The sequence below is a fragment of the Triticum dicoccoides genome, chromosome 3B, assembly GCF_002162155.2.
Source record: "Triticum dicoccoides isolate Atlit2015 ecotype Zavitan chromosome 3B, WEW_v2.0, whole genome shotgun sequence".
NCBI lineage: Eukaryota > Viridiplantae > Streptophyta > Magnoliopsida > Poales > Poaceae > Triticum > Triticum dicoccoides.
Window position 1 is genome coordinate 472,560,267 of NC_041385.1, and position 596 is coordinate 472,560,862.

Here is a 596-nt window from a genome sequence, read left to right on the forward strand (position 1 = left end):
GGATCCGGATGGATGCTTCGTCGAGTCGGTCACTGACTTTTTTCTTCCCCCCGCCAACCCAAATCTGGTAAATCTGGTCAACGGTCAACGCGCGGAAGTGCGCGCACATGGCCTTCGTTTTTTCCCCTATGGTCAACGCACCCTTCGTGCGGCCACCCCGTGGGGTGTAACATTGGACGGACAATTCAAACCTAAATTGGAGACGCTGCGGCCGCCGGAGACGCCCCTGCGTCGGCGGATGACCGCCGTGCAGAGCGCATGGCGTCAAATCCAATCTCACCTACACGACACGATGCGCGCACAGAGGCCGTGACTCACCCACAGAGAAAAGCCGTGGGCCCCACCCGAACCCAACCAGAACAAAAGGAAGCAGCGGAGGCAGAGGTAGACCACCCACCAAGGACCGCGTCCAGGAGAGCGGCGCCTCCTCCCTCCAAATCTCCATCCCCACCCCACCGCACCACCCCGCACCGCAGCAGCAGTCGTGTGGGAAGCCGAGCCCCCGTAGCATACACGCACGCAGCCAGCGCCTCCCTGTTCCTCCATCACCACCACCACCACCCCCCTCCTCCCCCTCTCCGCCACCACAGCCACAG